Source organism: Schistocerca gregaria, chromosome 2 (assembly GCF_023897955.1).
Source record: "Schistocerca gregaria isolate iqSchGreg1 chromosome 2, iqSchGreg1.2, whole genome shotgun sequence".
NCBI lineage: Eukaryota > Metazoa > Arthropoda > Insecta > Orthoptera > Acrididae > Schistocerca > Schistocerca gregaria.
The window spans coordinates 911,971,921-911,990,572 of record NC_064921.1 but is presented as its reverse complement, the minus strand read 5'-3'; positions in this window follow the sequence as shown (position 1 = coordinate 911,990,572).

Below are 18,652 nucleotides of genomic sequence, written 5' to 3'. Positions count from 1 at the left end.
GTTAGTACTGCGTGCTGCGGAGAGACAAGGTAAAGAAACTGCAGTGCCTGTAGTAATATTTAGAATTTCAATACAGATCATTAGCATTCATATGAATTGGATCCTCTACTGAACTCAGAATACGTGCACTTGTTCAAGGGTACAAACATTACCAATAATTATAACATTGTTTTACGTCGTATACGTAGACAATACTTTCTTTATATGTCTTATTATTATATCTCACTATTGATAAAGAACAAAGTGGACAATATTAAAGAGACAGCGATGTTACCTTATAATGTTTAGATTTACAATGGTCATGCCGTATGTGTGCTATTGAAACAGTTCGTCGCTTGTAAAACACGATGAACGCGCTTGTTATTTCACCAAACACGTGTGTGGCGAACTTTCTTGTTGTTTGTGGTCTCCCAGTATCCTGCTATGACAACTTGTTTATGTGGCTTTCGGCTAATATATTGCTGCCCTCGGGTGAGGACTTTCAGCGTTCAGTAGCTTATGGTTACTGTAAGTTTTATGCCATTCGTCAGAGGTAAGGTAGTTTTATACATATTTCCACTATGCACAAAAAGACTTTTTTCCTTTGCTGTAAATGAATGGCTGATTAATTTACTATAGTAAACATACGACTGATTCCATTAGTATTCGTTTTAACTCTAAAGGGGGGAAAACGTTACATGCTACTAATCTATTGTAAAGTTAGCTGCTACACATTTTATTTAAAGGACAGCATAATTTTTAAGTTATGTATTAGTTAATTATCATTATTAGATCTCCAGAGGTATGTAACATACCAAATTAAGTACAAAACTCCTGTTTTATACCCTACTGCAATTGTAGATTTTAAGGAGGTTACTGTTAAATTGACAAATTACGTTCCAGCGAAATAGGGACGGTTGCTAATTGGAACTACAGGGTGTTTCAGATGACGTTTTAATAATTTGGGGACAAGTTCTTTACAATGCAATAAGAAAAACGTATCCAGGAAACGTGGGCTTTAAAACGCTTACCTTAAGAGCTATGAGCACTTGCTCATCTTCGATAGTGTGAAACACATTTCTTCTACTGAAAATTGCTCGTAGCTCCATGATATGCATTTTACAGCTGGACGTTTTTTTCTTGTTTTGGTCTGTACTACCTCCTCCCAAAATATGGAAAGTAGAAGAGATGAGTGTGTTGCAATACCAAGGATGAACGAGTGCTCATAGCTCTTAAGGTAAGTGTTTTAAACCCCACGTTTCCTGGACTTTCTTTCTTGTTTCTGTTTATGGAACCTGCCCCCAAATTTTTAACACGTCATTATGAAACACACTGTATACAAGGTGTGACAATAAAGTAATGAGACTGATTTTCTTTGCACGATGTGGCAACCCTGCAGGCTTGTGTAAGCACAATATCTTTGACCTTGGTGTATAAGCTGCTTCTAGTCCAAGCGGCACATCGATGCAACTGCTCAATTGTGAGTTGTGCTGTAAAAAGTTATCACATGTTTGTGTCTCTCTTCACGGAATTGGAACCACATAATACTGCGCAACGGTATGCCATTTCTTTTTACGTTAAATTGGGTGAAAACGCGACGAAAACTTGAGGTAAGCTTCAGAAGGCTATTGGAGAGGAGGTTATGTCAAGAGCTCAAGTTTTTTGTTGCCATAAAATGTTTGGTGAAGGCAGAACGAATGTTGAAGATGAAGACCGCAGTGGACGACCATCAACCTCGCGGACAGATGTCAGCTTGGCCAGGGTGCATGAACTCGTACGATCTGATCGAAGATTATCCGTGAAAATGATTGCAGAAGAACTGAACATCAATCGAGAAACGGTTCGTCTAATAATAACTGAAGATCTTGGTGTGAGAAAGATTTGTGCAAAATTGGTCGCCAAAAATCTCACACCACAACAGCGAGAAACACGGAAAAATGTGGCAGCCGATCTGTTAGAGCAAACGAAAATCAATCCTGTATTGTTGAGCTGCGTTATTACTGGTGATGAAAGTTAGTTTTTTCAGTACGATCCAGAGACAAAGCGCCAAAGGTCGCAATTGTGCTCAAAGGGGCGTTGTTGTTGTTGTGGTCTTGAGTCCTGAGACTGGTTTGATGCAGCTCTCCATGCTACCCTATCCTGTGCAAGCTCCTTCATCTCCCTGTACCTACTGCAACCTACATCCTGAATCTGCTTAGTGTATTCATCTCTTGGTCTCCCTCTACGATTTTTACCCTCCACACTGCTCTCCAATGCTAAATTTGTGATCCCTTGATGCCTCAGAACATGTTCTACTAACCGGTCCCTTCTTTTTGTCAAGTTGTGCCACGAACTACTCCCCAATTCTATTCAATACTTCATCCTTAGTTATGTGATCTACCCATTTAATCTTCAGCATTCTTCTGTAGCACCACATTTCGAAAGCTTCTATTCTCTTCTTGTCCAAACTAGTTATCGTCCATGTTTCACTTCCATACATGGCTACACTCCATACAAATACTTTCAGAAACGACTTCCTGACACTTAAATCTATACTCGATGTTATCAAATTTCTCTTCTTCAGAAACGCTTTCCTTGCCATTGCCAGTCTACATTTTATATCTTCTCTACTTCGACCATCACCCAGACCAAAAAAAGCTTGCATGTCAAAGTCAGAAGTGAAGTGCATGTTTCTGTGCTTCTTTGATTCTAAGGGAGTTGTTCATAAAGAGTGGGTGCCTCGTGGACAAACAGTTAACCAATATTACTACAAAGAAATTTTAGAAAGACTTCGTAAAAGATTTATTCGTGTCCGTGTCAACATTGCTCATAACTGGATGCTGCATCACGATAACGCGCCATCCCATACTGCTCTGTCAGTACACCAATTTTTAATCACAAAATAAATTTCAGTACTACCACAGCCACCTTATTCACCAGATATCGCTCTGTGCGGCTTTTTTCTATTTCCAAGAGTCTAAACGGCGGTCACGGGACATCATTTTCAAAGAACACAAGATGTCCAAAAAGCTGTGACGAAGGTCTTGGAGGATATAACAGAAGATGAGTTCCAGAAATGTTACCATCAATGTCAGAAGCGCTGGAAAACGTGTGTGCAATCAGAAAGGAACTACTTTGAAGGAGACAACACTAAACTTCACTAAAACGGTGAGCAACATTTTTTTCACATCAGTCTCATTACTTTATTGTCGCAACTCGTAAGTTACTTCTTCGGAACTGCAGAAAAAGAAATAAATACAGGGAAAATTTTGATGATTTTAGAGCGGACAGACATGATACTTAGTGCGGCAGATGAAGATACCGATCCGTGTTGCCTAATAGAGGGAAAGAATAGAATATTAGAAAAACAGCACTGTAGTTAATAAGATGAAAATGAATACAAAAGCAAAAAACATCAAACAAGTAAAAAACATCTGAAAGATTGATGGCCGGTAAAATTTAAATGTTTATGTTACACTATCTGATCAAACGTATCCGACTGTAGAATTGACCTTTAGACATCATAAAAGAGACGGAGAGTATTGTGTTGTCAGGAGAGAAGCAGAAACAACAGAATGGGTGGCCAGCAGAGCCCAGTGACTTCGAACGTAGTCTCGTCCTTGGGTGTCACCTGAGAAAAAAAATGGCGGACCAAGAGCGTCACCTTTGGCTGACGTATTCATGGACAGCTCTGAACAACATTTCTGGATAAAAAAAACCTCTGAGTGTAAATATTAAATACAGTTCAGATACACAAATGTACGTGGACAGATTCTACGAGAAAGTGATAGATTTTTGTCGTGTTGAGAAATCAGAAGGAGAGATCTGTTTCACTAGGTAGAAACTTTCTAAAGCCAAGATCGCATAAATATTTCTGTATTTACAATAACAGGTTTGGACAGACTTTGCTGTCATCTTCAGGTCTTCAAAATTTTTTTCTTATAAAAGGTGTTCATTTTGAGTTGGAAACTCACGCCAAGTTGTCAATTCAAAACGAACACTTTTTACAACAAAAAGTTTTGAAGACCTGAAGATGAAAACAAAGGCTGCCGAAACCCATTGTTGTAAATAAAGAATTATTTATACACTCTCAGCTTTAGAATATTTTTATCTACAGGAATGCTTAACACATTTTTTTCATAACCTAAACAGTCAATGTAAAAACATACAGTACACAATGGAGATAAGCAACAAATCCGTAAACTTCTTCGATGCAACGGTTGACATCAGAAGACGAACACACTATTTCAAAATTTATAGAAAAACTACAACTATAGGTACAGTAGTGCTTTTGCTAAAAAGACATTCAACAGCCAAGATCCAATAATTTTTTTTTAAATTTAAGACAACCGGATTCCAACAGACAATGCTGTTATCTTCTAGACTTAAAATCTTTTTTTTTTTTGTTAAACATGGTATTTTTATCCACTTGATACTTTGTGCGTGTGGTCAGCGTAAATCGAATATGTTTTACAACGAAAGATTTTAAGACTAAAGATGACAGCATAGTCTGTTGAAACCGGTTGCGCTTAAAAAAATATTTTATGCGATCTTGGCTGTTGAATGTTTTGTAAAAATTAAGCAGATCGCCTTCAGTTCTCGCAAAATGAGAAAATTCAAACAGTAGTACTTTCTTGCACACATCAGAAATTGACACACAAGTATGCAGTTTCCACTCAATGGTGAACCATCTCTTATCTTTTCCTAAGTCCAAAGAAGATTTCGAAGCAGAGCTAGGTGCAATAAAATTTATTGTGTCAACCAATGGCTATAGATCTGTCCTGACTGATCTCGTCTCGCATAGTAAACAAGAACTGAAATTATACCACACTTCTATGGTCCCTCTGCTTATCATTCCAATTCCTAGAGAGAATCGTGTACAATCACAGAGTGTAGCCGAAACACTTAAATACTGCAATATAGGCTTTCCTAGTACGTGAGGGAAAGATAAACTAACACCAAATTATTAGCTAACAGTGAGGCATATAAAATTAATTGTCCTGATCGTGATAAATTTAATAGTGATCAGTCGGGCAGAGGCATTGCATCTAGATTGGCTTAGCATTAACGCAGCTGAAGGATGCAGAATTATGACTCCACGTTTGCTGAACATGTCATGTGGGTATGCCACTTCAGCTACAGTCCTATCTCCTCCGCTTAGAAAACGAAAGCCACAAACGTAACCTGATGGAAGCCCTGAAAATCCACAAATATCGGGCCGACAATACTTATTTAACTGTAAACGACCAAACACAGCCCAACATTTCCCGTTTTTAAATTTCACTTAATCCTCTCAGTTTTCCAATACCACCCGCACTATCTGTTCTATTCTACTCCTCTATTTTTCCTGAATTTATTTATTTTGTTGTAATTGTCTAGACCTATATGTATTCTGTTGTAAAAGTTGTCAGTTATATCTTTTACTCTGGTTTTGTATCACTTTTCACATTTAATACCTCGTCAAGCTGCTCTTCATTAATCATGTCACGTACTAATGTTATTTTATTGGGATTGTTAATTTAATTTGGATCGTTATATAGGCACTATTTTTTCGAGTTTACTGTTAATACTTTTCTGATTTGTTCCCTTTATATTTATTTACTGTTTACCTTTAGTATTTTTAATTGCTTTACCATTACATCGTAAAAGATAACATTTACTCTATGTTCGTACCTCTTGATATGTAACACGTTTTTCAATATTGTTCACGAATATTGTACCTTCTTTGACTACGACAGTTAAGTCGTGTTGATAGCCTTGTAAGCCGAAAACTGGTTAGCAAAATAACTTAATACTGAAGAACATACACAATATTAGGCTTTCCTTTTGTAATTGTTAAAGATTATTACAGTCGTACCTGTGCTTCTACAGCACATCTTTTCCCTCAAAAACTGTTTTGGGAATGGTTTCATATATGTAACGCTTGCAGGATAAATACGAAGGTCTTTTTCTGAATGATCTCGAATCAAAACGTACGCACCTCTAAGAGTTCTCCTAACTGATGCTTTTGACTGCAAAACTTAAGCTTTAGCATAGGGCTGAAGACTCCGTTCATTGAGAGCTGCCCGCATCTGGTGGTCGTGTGATAGCGTTCTCGCTTCCCACGCCCGGGTTCCCGGGTGCGATTCCCGGCGGGGTCACGGATTTTCTCTGCCTCGTGATGGCTCGGTGTTGTGTGATGTCCTTAGGTTAGTTATGTGTAAGTAGTTCTAAGTTCTAGGGGACTGATGACCATAGATGTTAAGTCCCATAGTGCTCAGAGCCATTTGAACCATTGAGAGCTTCATAAACAGCTGTAGCCTAGTATTTTCCGGTCTCATATGAGAGTACAAGCAGTGCAAGAATTTCTCAGTACCACAGTTTGGAACAATCATAGCAAGTCTGTCTACCTCATCGTTACATGTTATGGCTGGTTGTAATTTTCGGAACCGTCAACAGCCTTTCCTACAGGAAATCTTCATAGGCTGTACTATTGTTTCATTAATTAGTAGCCTGCAATTTTCTATCGTTAATTTGGTTCTTTATAAAAGGACCTTTTTTTCGCGGAGTTTCTCTCGTGTTTTGCGAACCGGACTGCTGTTGAAACTAAAATCGTGAATTTTTGACCCAGAACTTCGGTAGTAACTATCAGCACGTGAACTGCTGCCCTCCATTTACGAAAACCAGCAATAAGTTTGAGTCATTACTGCTTGACGTTATATTCTATTCTATGAAACTTTTGGACGAGGCTTATCGCCCGATCTTGCTGGAGCTTTCTCGAAATCAAGTAACTCTGATTCAACACCACTTGGACTTGGCGTCAGCTATTCGGAAAGTTTGGTCAGAATAAAAAGTGATATAGAAACATCTGTTGTTGTTGTTGTTGTGGTCTTCAGTCCTGAGACTGGTTTGATGCAGCTCTCCATGCTACTCTATCCTGTGCAAGCTTCTTCATCTCCCAGTACCTACTGCAACCTACATCCTTCTGAATCTGCTTAGTGTACTCATCTCTCGGTCTCCCTCTACGATTTTTACCCTCCACACTGCCCTCCAATGCTAAATTTGTGATCCATTGATGCCTCAAAACATGTCCTACCAACCGATCCCTTCTTCTAGTCAAGTTGTGCCACAAACATCTCTTCTCCCCAATCCTATTCAATACCTCCTCATTAGTTACGTGATCTATCCACCTTATCTTCAGTATTCTTCTGTAGCACCACATTTCGAAAGCTTCTATTCTCTTCTTGTCCAAACTAGTTATCGTCCATGTTTCACTTCCATACATGGCTACACTCCAAACAAATATTTTCAGAAATGACTTCCTGACACTTAAATCTATATTCGATGTTAACAAATTTCTCTTCTTCAGAAACGCTTTCCTTGCCAATGCCAGTCTACATTTTATATCCTCTCTACTTCGACCATCATCAGTTATTTTACTTCCTAAATAGCAAAACTCCTTTACTACTTTAAGTGTCTCATTTCCTAATCTAATTCCCTCAGCATCACCCGATTTAATTTGACTACATTCCATTATCCTCGTTTTGCTTTTGTTGATGTTCATCTTATATCCTCCTTTCAAGACACTGTCCATTCCGTTCAACTGCTCTTCCAAGTCCTTTGCCGTCTCTGACAGAATTACAATGTCATCGGCGAACCTCAAAGTTTTTACTTCGTCTCCATGAATTTTAATACCTACTCCAAATTTTTCTTTTGTTTCCTTTACTGCTTGCTCAATATACAGATTGAATAACATCGGGGAGAGGCTACAACCCTGTCTCACTCCTTTCCCAACCACTGCTTCCCTTTTATGCCCCTCGACTCTTATGACTGCCATCTGGTTTCTGTACAAATTGTAAATAGCCTTTCGCTCCCTGTATTTTACCCCTACCACCTTTAGAATTTGAAAAAGAGTATTCCAGTCAACATTGTCAAAAGCTTTCTCTAAGTCTACAAATGCTAGAAACGTAGGTTTGCCTTTTCTTAATCTTTCTTCTAAGATACGTCGTAAGGTCAGTATTGCCTCACGTGTTCCAACATTTCGACGGAATCCAAACTGATCCTCCCCGAGGTCCGCATCTACCAGTTTTTCCATTCGTCTGTAAAGAATTCGCGTTAGTATTTTGCAGCTGTGACTTATTAAACTGATAGTTCGGTAATTTTCACATCTGTCAGCACCTGCTTTCTTTGGGATTGGAATTATTATATTCTTCTTGAAGTCTGAGGGTATTTGGCCTGTCTCATACATCTTGCTCACCAGCTGGTAGAGTTTTGTCATGACTGGCTCTCCCAAGGCCGTCAGTAGTTCTAATGGAATGTTGTCTACTCCGGGGGCCTTGTTCCGACTCAGGTCTTTCAGTGCTCTGTCAAACTCTTCACGCAATATCGTATCACCCATTTCGTCTTCATCTACATCCTCTTCCATTTCCATAATATTGTCCTCAAGTACATCACCCTTGTATAAACCTTCTATATACTCCTTCCACCTTTCTGCCTTCCCTTCTTTGCTTAGAACTGGGTTGCCATCTGAGCTCTTGATATTCATACACGTGGTTCTCTTCTCTCCAAAGGTCTCTTTAATTTTCCTGTAGGCAGTATCTATCTTACCCCTAGTGAGATAAGCCTCTACATCCTTACATTTATCCTCTAGCCATCCCTGTTTAGCCATTTTGCACTTCCTCTCGATCTCATTTTTGAGACGTTTGTATTCCTTTTTGCCTGCTTCATTTACTGCATTTTTATATTTTCTCCTTTCATCAATTAAATTCAATATTTCTTCTGTTACCCAAGGATTTCTAGCAGCCCTCGTCTTTTTACCTACTTTATCCTCTGCTGCCTTCACTACTTCATCCCTCAGAGCTACCCATTCTTCTTCTACTGTATTTCTTTCCCTTATTCCTGTCAATTGTTCCCTTATGCTCTCCCTGAAACTCTGTACAACCTCTGGTACTTTCAGTTTATCCAGGTCCCATCTCCTTAATTTCCCACATTTTTGCAGTTTCTTCAGTTTTAATCTACAGGTCATAACCAATAGATTGTGGTCAGAGTCCACATCTGCCCCTGGAAATGTCTTACAACTTAAAACCTGGTTCCTAAATCTCTGTCTTACCATTATATAATCTATCTGATAGCTTTTAGTATCTCCAGGGTTCTTCCACGTATACAACCTTCTTTCATGATTCTTAAACCAAGTGTTACCTATGACTAAGTTGTGCTCTGTACAAAATTCTACTAGGCGGCTTCCTCTTTCATTTCTTAGCCCCAATCCATATTCACCTACTATGTTTCCTTCTCTCCCTTTTCCTACACTCGAATTCCAGTCACCCATTACTATTAAATTTTCGTCTCCCTTCACTATCTGAATAATTTCTTTTATTTCATCGTACATTTCTTCAATTTCTTCGTCATCTGCAGAGCTAGTTGGCATATAAACTTGTACTACTGTAGTAGGTGTGGGCTTCGTATCTATCTTGGCCACAATAATGTGTTCACTATGCTGTTTGTAGTAGCTTACCCGCATTCCTATTTTCATATTCATTATTAAACCTACTCCTGCATTACCCCTATTTGATTTTGTGTTTATAACCCTGTAATCACCTGACCAGAAGTCTTGTTCCTCCTGCCACCGAACTTCACTAATTCCCACTATATCTAACTTTAACCTATCCATTTCCCTTTTTAAATTTTCTAACCTACCTGCCCGATTAAGGGATCTGACATTCCACGCTCCGATCCGTAGAACGCCAGTTTTCTTTCTCCTGATAACGACATCCTCCTGAGTAGTCCCCGCCCGGAGATCCGAATGGGGGACTATTTTACCTCCGGAATATTTTACCCAAGAGGATGCCATCATCATTTAATCATACAGTAAAGCTGCATGTCCTCGGGAAAAATTACGGCTGTAGTTTCCCCTTGCTTTCAGCCGTTCGCAGTACCAGCACAACAACGCCGTTTTGGTTAATGTTGCAAGGCCAGATCAGTCAATCATCCAGACTGTTGCCCCTGCAACTACTGAAAAGGCTGCTGCCCCTCTTCAGGAACCACACGTTTGTCTGGCCTCTCAACAGATACCCCTCCGTTGTGGTTGCACCTACGGTACGGCCATCTGTATCGCTGAGGCACGCAAGCCTCCCCACCAACGGCAAGGTCCATGGTTCACGGGGGGAGAAACATCTGAACGATAGAAATTTAAATGAGCTAAACATGAGCAAAAATCAGTAGTGTATTTTTCTTTTACTTTATTTCCAAATGTGAAAATTTATGTAATAAATTCGTAAACAGATGAGTTACCAAACTGTTGAATTTCATATTCGCTTCGGTTTCGCCTATTCCCTAGTCTTCCCTCGCTCTCAGGTAACTGGTAATCGATTGCATACGTGAACGCTGGCCGTCCATGCAACCGAAAGTTGATCAGTACCTGTTTACCTTTCTCAATAGTATTAATATTTAAAACATTAACATGTGCTATATCAATAATGTCATCAAATTTTTGAAGAAAATCTGTTTCTTTTTGTTCATGAACGCTCGATGATCTTCCAGCACGATTTGGTTGTTTCCTTCGTTATTAACATTTAGAAGACGGTCGTGTGAAACCCAGCTCGCGCTATTCGTCCACGAGACTCAGAGGGCCTTAGACACGGGTTCACAGGTAGATGCCGTGTTTCTTGACTTCCGCAAGGCGTTTGACACACTTCCCCACAGTCGTTTAATTAACAAAGTAAGAGCATAAGGACTATCAGACCAATTGTGTGATTGGATTGAGGAGTTCATAGATAACAGAACGCAGAATGTCATTCTTAATGGAGAGAAGTCTTCCGAAGTAAGAGTGATTTCAGGTGTGCCGCAGGGGAGTGTCATAGGACCGTTGCTATTCACAATATACATAAATGACCTGGTGGATGACATCGGAAGTTCAGTGAGGCTTTTTGCAGATGATGCTGTGGTGTATCGAGAGGTTGCAACAATGGAAAATTGTACTGAAATGCAGGAGGATCTGCAGCGAATCGACGCATGGTCCACGGAATGGCAATTGAATCTCAATGTAGACAAGTGTAATGTGCTGCGAATACATAGAAAGATAGATCCCTTATCATTTAGCTACAAAATAGCAGGTCAGCAACTGGAAGCAGTTAATTCCATAAATTATCTGGGAGTACGCATTAGGAGTGATTTAAAATGGAATGATCATATAAAGTTGATCGTCGGTAAAGCAGGTGCCAGACTGAGATTGATTGGAAGAATCCTAAGGAAATGCAATCCGACAACAAAGGAAGTAGGTTACAGTATGCTTGTTCGCCCAATGCTTGAATACTGCTCAGCAGTGTGGGATCCGCACCAGATAGGGTTGATAGAAGAGATAGAGAAGATCCAACGGAGAGCAGCGCGCTTCGTTACAGGATCATTTAGTAATCGCGAAAGCGTTACGGAGATGATAAACTCCAGTAGAAGACTCTGCAGGAGAGACGCTCAGTAGTTTCGAGAACATACCTTGACCGAAGAGTCAAGCAGTATATTGCTCCCTCCTACGTATATCTCGCGAAGAGACCATGAGGATAAAATCAGAGAGTTAGAGCCCACACAGAAGCATCCCGACAATCCTTCTTTCCACGAACAATACGAGACTGGAATAGAAGGGAGAACCGATAGAGGTACTCAGGGTACCCTCCGCCACACACCGTCAGGTGGCTTGCGGAGTATGGATGTAGATGTAGATGTAGATTAATACAAAGCTTGTAAATTTGGTATGCAGTTTCTCAGCTCCTGTGTCGGAATTCGTGCTTTTTTCCAATAAATGATCATTTTCTGTGTAGTTAGCTCGGTACTTTGACTGACAGTTGATATACACACCTGAAAACTGTATAGGAAACCTGCAGCATTTTCTGACAGGGGAGTTTGCTCCCACTTATTTCATGGGAGTAATAAAGAAGTAAATAAATTTGCTCCGGTAAGCGAACTGAAAACGAAGACAATGACCTTGCTACGACTGCTACATTCCTTCGAAAGTGAAAGACTGCTGGAGAGATTTAGGTTGAGTCGTAAGAAGGAATGTCCCGGTTCGCTCTACCCCCGCTCTACCTAGCTTGGGGTCACTGACCTGACCCTTCATGAAGCCAAAGTGACCTGTGGCATGAGAACGCATACAGTTAAGGAGACTGAGGTGCAAAAAGATTTGCCTATGTAGGTAATGAATGAATTCGTCGTGGAGAAGTAGTATTTTGCGACGTCGATGGTTTCATTTTTATGAAGCTTCCGATTCTGAAAGTCCGGGAGCACCATTCTGCTTATACTACGGAGCTCGAATGTCAAACGTCTCTTTTTGTTTTTGCATGGAACCAAACCGATGCTGCCCAAGAAAAAAAAACAGTAATTTAAAAAAAACTGCCAAATAAGAGCAGCCATTATTTCTATTACAGTTTTTAGGAATCTCTCAGATTCCATTATATGGCCAATAAGTTGCGCTATTCTTATCCCTCTACGTTTGAAACAATTCCAGTCCACTTTATTTTGAGCATTCATCTGTTTTCTGTTTTGATTGGTCCATCCGTACAGATCTTACTTTCTACTTAAGTAAAAGAGTCGACTTGGCTGAAACAGCTCGTTACCTGGAATTAAGACTTTGCCGTTCCTTGTCGCATGCTATGATTTTCCACTCAAAACCCAATCAAATGGTTCAAATGGCTCTGAGCGCTATGGGACTTAACTTTTAAGCTCATCAGTCCCCTAGAACTTAGAACTACTTAAACCTAACTAACCTAAGGACATCACACACATCCATGCCCGAGGCAGGATTCGAACCTGCGACCGTAGCGGTCGCCAAAACCCAATCCATTTTAATTAAATTGACTCCAAGATCTTGTGCACTTTCATCTAGAACAGCTACATCTTTTGGCATCTTAACATACCTATTCTTCGGTAGTGTGTTACATTATCTGTCTGTGAAGCTTCTCTGACTTTTACACACAGGTATTTCTATCCATATCGGCATATACAGAACACAGTTTTTGATCAAAATATTAAAATGTGTGTGAAATCTTATGGGACTTAACTGCTAAGGTCATCAGTCCCTAAGCTTACACACTACTTAACCTAAATTATCCCAAGGACAAACACACACACCCATGTCCGAGGAAGGACTCGAACCTCCGCCGGGACAAGCCGCATAGTCCATGACTGTAGCGCCTTAAAGTTTCTGATCACACAGACTGGCGTTCGACGGACGGACTGGTGGAGTAAACAGGCAGTTCCTATGGTCAATAATAGCAGGGTTCAGGAAGTGAATGGTTAGCTAGCAGCGAAGTCCAGAGCATAGCAAAAGTTATCGTAAGAGTGTGCAAACAGCCCAAGGAATGATCCTAATCGAAAAATGTGAACACAGACAAGGTTCAAAATGGTTAAAATGGCTCTGAGCACTATGCGACTTAATTTCTGAGGTCATCAGTCACCTAGAACTTAGAACCAATTAAACCTAACTAACCTAAGGACATCACACACATCCATGCCCGGGGCATGTCGCTCGGTTCCAGACTGTAGCACCTAGAACAGCTCGGCCACTCCGGCTATTATTGACACGAATCGAAAGTTTCACAGAACAGCGAGAATTGCCGGCAAGTGCAATGCTACAGTATTTCTGCAGACTGTCGTGTCAGTGGACAGGCCCACGTGGCATGACCACGGTAGCAGTGGCAGCGACCTTCGTGGGAGCAATGCGCTGCTGTGGCATGAAGTTTGAGCATCTCTGGACGCTCCTCCACATCGCCACTCGGGACGGGCAGGGAATGCGAATCACTGTCGGATACCTTCAGTTGAAACTTCCGGGCTGAGAGGCCGTGGTCGATGTATAAAATTTCCACCTAACGATTCGTCTCCATTTGCGGGAGACATCTTCTGAGGTCGTCCGGCTACTGCCACTGAGGCAGTAGCCGAACGACCTCAGAAGATGTCTCCCGCAGATGGAGGTGAAACGTCAGGTGAAAATTTTATGATGGAGACGAAACGTTAGGTGGGAATTTTATACATCGACCACGCCTCTCAGTCCGAAAGTTTCAACTGAAAAACAACACCGGCAGTGAAAGCCTACATTGTATGATCACTGTCGGATACTTAACGGGTTAAAGACAACGGTTGATAACGCACAGTCTTCTGGCAAACCTTGCCGTATTTGCATTTCTTTTTAGTCTGTCCTTTCACCAACATCAGTTGGCTTATTTTTGTGAAGGTTCCACATTATTCTTCGAGCCTTATAGCCTATTTCTAATTTTTTCAAGACTTCATAAATTTTGTCTCAATTCTCGTTATTTAAAGCTTTTTATAAGTCCATGAAAGCTACATATGTAGTTAGATTCCTTTCCAGTTTCAATCTACAGCTGATTCTGTGGGTCCCCTGTTTTTTTTTTTCAGATTCCAGACTGGGTTTCTGAAAGTGTAGCTTCAGCTTGCAGCTGTATGTGGTTTAGGACAATTATGATTACTATTTTGGCTGCATGAACAACTAGACGCACAGTCCTACAGTTTTCGCATTTTATGGCATTTGTCTTCTTGGGGAAGGGCATATTTTTCTCAAAATTATGGATAGCCGTCCCTGTTCGTGCCTAATGTACACAAGGTCATCTGTCATTTTACCTCTTCTTGATTTAAGAAGATCAGCTAGAATATTGTCTACCCAGAAGATTTTCTGTTTGTACAGAGCTAATTGAAGTTCATCTTACCAGATAGATTCACTCAGGATATTTGCGTCTACTTTGTTCCTTTCTCAGTACTCTTTACAGGCAGTTCGTCTCCACTATACCCTTACTATGTGATGCTTCCAGCTTCTTGAAATTTCGTCACTATTATCCAACGTGTTGCCAGTTTCATTCATAACTGTCTGCTACTATTTCTTCCGTCTCCAAAACAATGTTTTGCTGATTTATAAGCTTTGTCTATGTGTCCTGTCTTCATGTTAACTTCAGCTGAGATGTAGGTATCATCAAAGACTTTTTTTGTCTTGCTTTTCTTGTCTCTCTGTTGATCCTGTTCCTCAGGCTTTTATATTTCAGCTGTTCTTCTTATTGGATTTTTTTTGTTTTGTGCTCTCTTCCGTGATATGCAACAGGTACGTAGTAATCCATTCCTTTCTTTTCTCTTCCAAGTTATTTGTATACTTTGTAACTGTTCATTTCCACTTCGTTGTACTTACATGTTTGTTATCTTAACAATTTTCTTATATTTTGGAAAATACCATTTTGACTGTCTGGATTATCTGAAAATGGGTCCCGACCCAAAATTAGTCGTCAAGCAAATAATAGTGAAATTTTCAACTCTGACTATTTTCCCGTTGTATTCCATTCCTTTCGTACTATTTCTGCGTTGTCTCTAAATTACTGGTTTTTATAGTGTCCCAGATTTATTAGACGGTACTGCGGCCCTCTGTATATGTTGTATTCCTTCTTGTCTGTTGCCACAGTTCAGTGAAGTCTGTCTTTTTGGAGCTTACTTAATTCCGATTTGCATCTCTTTCTATTTTTAATTATCTTGCCTTTTCCATCCTATGCCGTTGAACATCTCATGGCTCTTCAACCTTTAGGAAAAGTTTCCCACCTCAATGGCACTTCCTTCTATCAGTTTATCCACCCTCACAAGACACCGTTGGCGACTGAATTTTCCTGGGACATATTCGGTCCCTGCTCGCGTTAGCCGCTTGCTAAACAAGCATTGCTTCCTCTCTACCCAGGGAAGTGAATATCAGAAGTTTTCTTTCATCGAGTCTAGAGCCGTAAGGCATTTCCTTGGCTCTCTACAGTTTTTAGAGAGGTGGTTCCTGTTATATAATGTATTTTACCATACAAACTGGGAAAGCTCAAAATATCATTCACTGACAAAATAGGTTCATTTTGCATTTAATTAGTCTGCCTACACCCATCTATATTTTAACTGGTATACTAATTAATGTGTTACTTAACATTTATCAATGTTATTGTGACTTAATGATTATTTACAGAGCACTATGCTGCAATATTATTGAAAAGGAAGAGAAATATTCATCTCCCGCCTAAAAAGTCCTGAGACTGATATTATTTCTGCCATATAACCAACATCAGCTCACAACTGCCTACTTTAAACAACATGTTTGTATTCGCCCAGTCAACTGTGATCAGGCAGTTAGTGGACGTGCTGCGGTAGTGTGTGAACTTTGTTGTCTCACAAATCGCGAAGGAGCAACATCTCAAAACCAACTATTCAAAACATTCTCCAGAATACATTAAATGTATTCGCAGTTGTGAATATGGGCACCCATCAGCTGTACAATGGAATGACGACAATGAAACTTTGTGCTGGACAGGGACTCGAACCCGAATTTCCCGCTTATCATATTTGCATCATAATTCTGAACCCCCCAAGAACCATGGACCACTGAAAGCAAGGGGAAACTACAGCCGTAATTTTGCCCGAGGGCATGCAGCTTTACTGTATGGTTAAATGATGATGCCATCCTCTTGGGTAAAATATTCTGGAGGTAAAATAGTCCCCCAATCGGATCTCCGGGCGGGGACTACTCAGGAGGACGTCGTTATCAGGAGAAAGAAAACGCGTTCTACAGATCGGAGCGTGGATTGTCAGATCCCTTAATCGAGCAGGTAGGTTAGAAATTTTTATAAAGGAAAATGGATAGGTTAAAGTTAGATATAGTAGGAATTAGTGAAGTTCGCTGGCAGGAGGAACAAGACTTTTGGTCAGGCGAATACAGGGTTATAAATACAAAATCAAATAGGGGTAATGCAGGAGACGGTTGAAAAAAGAATAAAAAAAATAGGAGTGCGGGTAAGCATAGTAAACGCATTATGGTGGCCAAGATAGACACGAAGCATACGCCTACTACAGTAGTACAAGTTTACATGCCAACTAGCTCTGCAGATGACGAAGAAATTGAAGAAATGCATGATGAAATAAAAGAAATTATTCAGAAAGTGAAGGGAGACGAAAATTTAATAGGAATTCGGTAGTAGGAAAATTCGGTAGTAGGAAAAGGGAGAGAAGGAAACGTAGTAGCTGAATATGGATTGGGGCTAAGAAATGAAAGAGGAAGCCGCCTAATAGAATTTTGCACAGAGCACAACTTAATCATAGCTAACACTTGGTTCAAGAATCATAAAAGAAGGTTGTATACATGGAAGAAGCCTTGAGATACTGGCAGGTTTCAGATAGATTATATAATGGTAAGACAGAGATTTAGGAACCAGGTTTAAAATTGTAAGACATTTCCAGGGGCAGATGTGGACTCTGACCACAATCTATTGGTTATGAACTGTAGATTAAAACTGAAGAACTGCAAAAAGGTGGGAATTTAAGGAGATGGGACCTGGATAAACTGAAAGAACCAGAGTTCAGGGAGAGCATAAGGGAACAATTGACAGGAATGGGGGAAAGAAATACAGTAGAAGAAGAATGGGTAGCTTTGAGGGATGAAGTAGTGAAGGCAGCAGAGGATCTAGTAGGTAAAAAGACGAGGGCTAGTAGAAATCCTTGGATAACAGAAAAAATATTGAATTTAATTGATGAAAGGAGAAAATATAAAAATGCAGTAAATGAAGCAGGCAAAATGAATACAAACGTCTCAAAAATGAGATCGAGAAGAAGTGCAAAATGGCTAAGCAGGGATGGCTAGAGGACAAACGTAAGGATGTAGAGGCTTATCTCACTCGGATAAGATAGATACAGCCTAGAGGGATATTAAAGAGACCTTTGGAGACAAGAGAATCACTTGTATGAATATAAAGATCTCAAATGGAAACCCAGTTCTAAACAAATAAGGGAAAGCAGAAAGGTGGAAGGAGTATATAGAGAGTTTATACAAGGGCAATGTATTTGAGGACAATATTATGGAAATGGAAGAGGATGTAGATGAAGATGAAATGGGAGATACGATACTGCGTGAAGAGTTTGACAGAGCACTGAAAGACCTGAGTCGGAACAAGGCCCCATGAGTAGACAACATTCCATTAGAACTACTGACATCCTTGGGAGAGCCACTCCTGGCAAAACTCTACCATCTGGTGAGCATGGTGTACCAGACAGGCGAAATACCCTCAGACTTCAAGAAGAATATAATAATTCGTATCCCAAAGAAAGCAGGTGCTGACAGATGTGAAAATTACCGAACTATCAGTTTAATAAGTCACAGCTGCAAATTAGTAACGCGAATTCTGTACAGACGAATGGAGAAACTGGTAGAAGCCGACCTCGGGGAAGATCAGTTTGGATTCCGTAGAAATGTTGGGTCACGTGAGGCAATACTGACCTTACGACTTATCTTGGAAGAAAGATTAAGGAAAGGCAAACTTACGTATCTAGAATTTGTAGACTTGGAGAAAGCTTTGAAAATGTTGACTGGAATACTCTGGCAGGGGTAAAATACAGGGAGCGAAAGGCTATTTACAATCTGTACAGAAACCAGATCGCACTTATAAGAGTAGAGGGACATGAAAGGAAAGCAGTGGTTGGGAAGGGAGTGACCACAGAGTTGTAGCCTATCCCCGATGTTATTCAATCTGTATATTGAGCAAGCAGTGAAGGACCAAAAGAAAAATTCGGAGTAGGTATTAAAATTCACGGAGAAGAAATAAAAACTTTGAGGTTCGCCGACGACATTGTAATTCTATCAGAGACGGCAAAGGACTTGGAAGAGCAGTTGAACGGAATGGACAGTATCTTGAAAGAAGGGTATAAGATGAACATCAAC